Genomic DNA, 6,442 nt, shown 5'->3' with positions numbered 1-6,442 from the left:
GTAGTACAGAGCCCAGCTTGTTAAGCGGTAGTTTTCGTCCCGTGGGGGGCCCGTAACTGAATGTAGGATCATGAATTATGGTATCATGAATGCTTGATTTGTATATTTACTTTATAATACCCGCATATCCAGGATCCTCACATTTTCTTTTTAGTTTCGGTAAAAATTTCTTGAGCAAAAAGAGGTTGTGAGTGGAAAAGGTTAAGAGGCCCGGCATAGACTATGTTCCTTAAAAGTAAGGACCGTTTTTGTTTGTACTTTGTCCCAGCAGGAGTGCTGGGGCTGGCACATAGCTTGTTCATCTTTTGTTCTCAGAGACTGTTTAAGGGATCCCCTGAACTTATTTTTTTGAAATGTCATATTTTCCAGAAACACAGGACTAAAACTATAGGGGAGGCCCCAAATATATCAAGTTGAAGCACCCCCCACCCTAGATGGCATAATTTTTTGTTTGCATCCCAAGCTGGGCTCCCTTGTGTCTTGGTGCCATTCAATCTACACTAGACTGAGAAATTGCTTGTGCAGTTGAGGCCCTTGTAGATGAGCAGACCATCCCATCTTTATAGTCCAGCAGTTCCCAGGGAAAAGAATGCTAGTTTTTGTTTTTACCTGCTCCTTTCCTTTGGGAAGGGTTCTATCCTTTCCCTACCTTTACTACACCTTTTTCCCCCTCCTAAGCCATGCCTCTCTAGGTAGAGATTTTGGACATCTCCTCTTTGCTTTGTCCTGCTATTGTAAAAATGCAGATTTCCATACTGATTGTGAACTCTTTGAGTTCTACATGCATATTAATTTCTCTTGTGATGAAACCCAAGTTTTGTGACATTGTGATTGTCTGTTGCCACTTCAAAGTGAAGTTCTGGGTCAAAATATATGGATATTTTAGTAGGAAAGGCTATAAATGCCTAATTTATGTTTTATGCTACAAGCAATGGGGAGAAACTAGTTTCTTGAGCAGGGGAATAACATGATCAGATGTGTGATTTAAGGAATATTGTTTTGATAGTTATGTAAAGCTAGGAGAGGGCAAAGACTAGATAAAGGGATGCCAATTAGGAAGATGGGACAATAGTCTAGGACTAGTTGAGAGGATAGGTGGAGATCCTAGTCCAGTTAGCAGAGAAAAGCTGAAGTACTAATAAAATTGTAATATTCCCGAGGCAAGTAGGGAAGGGCACAGACAGGGCCATCTCAGGCCTAAGTAAGCCTTTTGTTCAAGTGGAGTTTCCTTATAGTGCCACCCCTATGGAGCTCTTTGGAAACCCCATAATACTGTATCCAATCAGAAAGCCAAGTTATTATATCAAACCATGAGGTTAAATTTCCTTTGTAAATCTGCCCATGAGGGTTTTTTTGCTCTGCTTCTGTTTCTGTCCAGTTTTTCTTTCCCCATTATGTCCTTTACACCTACCCTGAGAGGCAAGAACCCCCAGAAACTCCTCCAACTCCATCCTCAGCCGTCTTCTACCCCTTCTATTCCACCTTCTGCCATATTGTAGAGAAAACGAGATCTTGGATGACTTAGACTTGATGTCCTGGTGGGGCCTAGCCAGCCTTGCCTTCCTGAACATGGACATGAGTCTGGCCCAGCCACTGTCAAGGTCAAGGTCAAGAACTCCTGAATTGGGGCAGCTAAGTGGCAGTGGATAGAGCACCAGCCTTGAATTCAGGAGGACCCGAGTTCAAATCTGGTCTCAGACACTTAACACTTCCTAGCTGTGTGACCCTGGGCAAGTCACTTAACCCCAGTCTCAGGAAAAAACAAACAAACAAAAAACCTCCTGAATTCCTGTTGTCCGGTCAATGAACATTCTTCTGTACTGGGGATTTGATTCTGGTCAGTATCTTCCTGGTTTCAATGGAGGTGGATGAGTTTGGAAGTTGTGTATAGTAAGTATGTCCTTGGAGCAGGTTAAGGTTGTGGCAGGTAGAGAAGACTGTGCTCCCAACATTCCACCACCATTTCCTGCCACAGATTATCATAGCCCAAATTTATGATCAATTCCCAGTTTTCTTCCAGATAGAGTGCTATTTCCTACAGCAGTTGAACTTTACTTGATTCACTCTGGTGGTTTTGGTCTTCCTGGTCTCTCTCCTTCCCTCCTCCATATGTGTATAATGCATGTATACATGTTTTTGGTATTTATTTTTATGGATATGTATTTTCTTTGAATAGAATGTAACTTCTTGAGTTAAAAATCTTTTTTTTTTTTTTTTTTTTTTTTTTTTTGGTATTATTGCCTGACAATATTACTTAATAGCAGGTGAAGGGGGAGAGAAACTGTTCCCTTTAAAATTAAATTGTGTCCCCTTTTTGATTTGAGAGATCAGGATCTCCCAGGCTCTAAGGAGTCTAGAGAGAGGGCCCATCCTCCCAGGATGAGAGAAGCAACACTATTCAAGGACAAATCAACTCCCATTTATCTTTTTGAAATTTTAATTCTCATTCAATTGAGAAATCCTGGTCTGATCAGCTTAAGTTGTCTCAACCCCCTACCAGGAGCTACCCATATAATAGGTTTCCTTAAACTCACTACTTGTAGAAGGCCTAAAGTAGCTTGCTCAGCTGCTGGGACCCTCTGCCCACTGAGAAGGCATTCTCTTCTCAGTGCCAGACTCCATTTCCCTAAGAGGACTTTGCCACTAAAGAAGTCAGTCTCAGCAAAACTTGCTTTCTTTCCAACAATAAACTTTCATTCTTGCCAATTAATAATTCAGAGTTTCATGAATTTTTTCATGAAAAAACCTGTTATTTTAACTCTGACTGCCACTAACCTCATCACAGGTACTTAATATATACTTTTATAAAATGTAAATGAGATGACTAAAAGGAAGCTGAACTCTCTTTGAGTACCTGAAAGATAACTAATGGGCCTGAGGATCAGAAGGTGAAGGATACTTGGCTCTTGCCTGTCTATGGAGCCCTGTAGGGTGGGGGCTGTCAGGGTGGAATGTTGTATTTGTCAGACATAAAAACTATATTTGTTGATTTTTTAAAATTATTTTTCTTTTTTTTAGAGGATAATTCAATTTTGGAGGAAAAAATGCCCAGTAAAAGACAGCAATTCAACTTTTAATGATTTAAATGTTTATTTAATAAATATGTTTTAAAAATTAAGAGGAATAATGGTTTGGCTCTTTTAGTTTCTTGCAGATCTGAGAAGGTTAAAACAAAAACAGTAAGGAAAAAAAAAATGCCCTCAAACCATAGGGCCTTAAAATCATGTAAGTTAGCACAAATTGAGTATTGATAAAGGGATAAATCTGCCCTGGCCTATGCAAATTTTTGCCAAAATCTCTTTTTAGCCCACTATGGTATTCTACTTCATTGTATCTTCTTTTTTTTCCCTGAGACAATTGGTTAGGTGACTTGCCTAGGGTCACACAACTAGGAAGTATTAAGTGTCTGAAGTCAAATTTGAACTCAGGTCCTCCTGATTTCAAGGCTTGTGCTCTATTTTCTGTGCCACCTAGAGGCTCCATATAGTGAATTCTTTTAAGGTACTTAAATCTCTTTTAGGGTTAGCCTCCTAGTCAGTTAGCCTTCCTTTGCTAATCCCTTCTGTGGATTTAGTCTGCCTGTCAATGGTATAGTCCCACTTTGTAGCATATTCCCTTTCTCCTTCTTAATTGTGAGGAACTTGCCTTTTCCATTGTTAATTGTTAAAACCTCTTTCCTTGCTAATTATAATATTCTTTCTATTCTCCTGTTCTTTTTTCTTTTTTAATTTTTTCTTGTCATGTATTTTATTTTATTTTTGATTTTTCATCTTTAAACCATTTTTTAGCTTTTTATTTTCAAAATATACGCAGTTTTCAACATTCACCCTTGCAAAACCTTGCTCTAAATTTTTTCTCCCTTCCTTCCTCCCACCCCTCTCTTAGACAGCAAGTAATCCCAATATATGTTAAACATGCGCAGTTCTTTTATACATATTTCCACAATTATGCTGCACAAGAAAAATCAGATCAAAAGAAAAAAAATGTAAGCAAACAACAAAAATGCAAAAATACTATGTTGTGATTCACACTCAGTCCCCATAGTCCTTTCTCTAGATGCACCTGGCTGGCTCCATCATAAATCCTGAATCACTTCACTATGTGTCACCAGGACCATGCATACATTTTTTGAACAGCCCCTGTTCTTTTTTTTTTTTGTTTGTTTTGTTTTGTTTTTATTATGGCTTTTTATTTACAAGATATATGCATGGGTAATTTTTCAGCATTGACAATTGCAAAACCTTTTGTTCCAATTTTTCCCCTCTTTCTCCCCCACCCTTTCCCCTGATGGCAGGTTGACCAATACATGTTAAATATGTTAAAGTATAAGTTAAATATCATATATGTATACTTGTCCATACAGTTATTTTGTTGTACAAAAAGAATCAGGCTTTGAAATAGTGTACAATTAGCCTATGAAGGAAATCAAAAATGCAGGCGGACAAAAATAGGAGTATTGGGAATTCTATGTAATGGTTCATAGTCATCTTCCAGAGTTCTTTCCCTGGGCATAGCTGGTTCAGTTCATTACTGCTCTATTGGAACTGATTTGGTTCATCTCATTGTTGAAGAGAGTCATGTCCATAAGAATACATCATCATATAGTATTGTTGTTGAAGTATATAATGATCTCCTGGTCCTGCTCATTTCACTCAGTATCAGTTCATGTAAGTATCTCCAGGCCTTTCTGAAATCATCCTGCTGGTCATTTCTTACAGAACAATAATATTCCATAATATGCATGTACCACAGTTTATTCAGCCATTCTCCAATTGATGGGCATCCACTCAGTTTCCAGTTTCTGGCCACTACAAAGAGGGCAAACAGTCCCTGTTCTTAAGGACTCACAGTGTAATGGGGGAGACAACATATGCACAACTATGTACAAATAAGAGATACACAAACAAGCAGTATAAGTTGGAGATGGTCTCAGAAACAACTTGAAATAAACTTGAAGAAAACCAAGGGGACAGATAAGGAATACAGTTTTGGACATGTTGAGTTTGAGATGCTAACAAAATGATTACTAAATGGAGATGCCCAGCAGGCAATTAGAGATAAGAAATTTGATCTAAGAGAGGTGGTAACTAAGTGGATAGCTTTGGGAGTCATCTTCAAAAGATAATTGATATCAATGGAAGTAGAGAGACACACAGAGAAAGAATATGAGAGGTTCTTGGGCTCATAGACATGAGGTAGAACATGAATGTTCTTCCTTTGAAGGAGATTGAGAAGATGTAGTCAGGTAGGAACCATGATGAAACAATGTCAGGACAACCCAGGAAGGAGAGGATATTGGATGGAGATACCTACTGTAGAGAGGTCATGAAAGATGTAAACTGAGAAAAGACTCTTGTATTTAGCAATAGATTATTGTTGATCTTGGAAAGAACAGTTTCAGTTGAGTAGTGGGAGCTTGAGTCATATTGGGGGAGTTCAGAATTAAATAGGAGATAAGAAAATGGAGGCAAAAATCATAGCTTTTCCTAAAGTTGAGATGTCAAAGGAAGCAATGATAAAGGTCAAGCAGATACGGTCAAGTGAAAGGTTTTTTTTTTTTTTTTTTTTTAGGATGATGAAGATCTGGGCATATTTGTAAATAAGAGGGAAGAATCTAATGGATAAGTGATAAAATCCTGAGCAACTAGATGGGATTGGCTGAAAAAGCCTAAGTATTGAGAAAGTTACTCTCAGAGGCAAGCAGGGGACACTGATGGGAATCAACTCAGTCTTATAGTCTCACCCTTGTGGAATTCTTAGGTAACCCCACCTTATTGTATCCAACCAGAAAGCCAAGTTATGTGTTAAACCCCAGAGGTTACATTTCCCCTATAAATCTGTCCATGGCCTGTGCCATTTTTGCTGAATTCCCTTTGGGTTCACCCACCAAAGCATTCTGCCTCATGGTGTGACCCCATTCTCTCTTCTCCCATGCCTTACGGTTTCTTTCTCCTTAACCCTTCTCCTTTTTAGAGCTTAACTAACTCTTTTAGAGTACTAAACTCCTCTATGGATTTAGCCTGCCAATCAATAGCATATTCCCACCTTATGATGGCCTATTCCCTTTTCTCCTGGTTAATTGTGAGTTCCACTGGGGAACTTATCTTTTCTATTGTTAATTGTTAAAACCTCTTTGCTTGCTAACTATATAATTTCCCAAATCGATTTCACATTTACCTCTCCTGGTGCTTATTTTACCTCTTTATTTTGTCTAACTTCTTCTCATAAATAAATGTACCTTTTGACAAAGAGAAAGCCTTGTAAGTTCTTCACATGTGAATTGCTACCGAATCCCGTTATTTGGTGCCAGTTGCTCTCCTGAGTCTCATCATTTGGTGTGTCTACATCATTCTCATCATTTGGGGCTTGTCTTCGTCTCAACATAAGACAAAGTTGAAAATTGGAAGAAAGGATCAAAGAAGCAAGTTTTAGGAGGAAAAGA

This window comes from Sminthopsis crassicaudata, chromosome 2 (assembly GCF_048593235.1).
Source record: "Sminthopsis crassicaudata isolate SCR6 chromosome 2, ASM4859323v1, whole genome shotgun sequence".
Taxonomy (NCBI): domain Eukaryota; kingdom Metazoa; phylum Chordata; class Mammalia; order Dasyuromorphia; family Dasyuridae; genus Sminthopsis; species Sminthopsis crassicaudata.
Note: the sequence above shows the minus strand (reverse complement) of the source record.